This window comes from Mastomys coucha, unplaced genomic scaffold (genome assembly GCF_008632895.1).
Source record: "Mastomys coucha isolate ucsf_1 unplaced genomic scaffold, UCSF_Mcou_1 pScaffold14, whole genome shotgun sequence".
NCBI lineage: Eukaryota > Metazoa > Chordata > Mammalia > Rodentia > Muridae > Mastomys > Mastomys coucha.
The window spans coordinates 118287907-118288636 of record NW_022196896.1 but is presented as its reverse complement, the minus strand read 5'-3'; positions in this window follow the sequence as shown (position 1 = coordinate 118288636).

The following is a 730-nucleotide window of genomic DNA, read 5'->3' as shown; positions in this document are numbered from 1 at the left end:
CTGTCCACTGAGAAACAACCTTTGTGTTTTCTTTGGGTCTCAGAGGAGAATAGACATTTAATTTTGGCTGCCGTGTCCTCATATGTTCTATGGGAAATGCTGGAGAAAATTTGGCTCCATCTACCTCTTTTAGAGACCATTTCAAAATGGCAGGTTGGCTCACCAGTACCCTCTAGTGATCATTACTTTTTGTGTCAGCAAGAACCCAAGAGCAGGTCCGTGTTTCACTCCACTGTAATTGTGAATTTGCTTGGGCTAAAACGGTCTCTCTTTTACCCATTTGGAGTCACTTTAATTTGGCTTCATAATCAAGTAAATAGAATGAAAGTGTGGATTGGTGCAAAGTACCAGGATATGCATGGTGGTCTAGGCTGGTAATCATTCACTGTGGAAGCTGAACATAGAGGGTCACATGTTCGAATCCAGCTTGAGCTACTAGTGAGACCCTGTCTCAGAAGCAAGCACAAACCACCGAGAACCCAACAGTGAGCCAGAGTTGTGTCAGGTTGGATGTAAGAGCCTAATTGGTGCAGAAGAGACACACATTTCTTATGAATATTTAGAAAATATGAAAGTAAAATGCCTGAAATTTTTGTCATGAAAACTCTGATGTAGCTGTTTACGTAGGGATTAAGGTCATGTGCAGTGGACCGTGGTTATTTCAGAGATCCCATAGCTGGTTAAAGTGCTGAGAATAAACAACTGTTGAAGGCTCACCCCCAAATGGAAC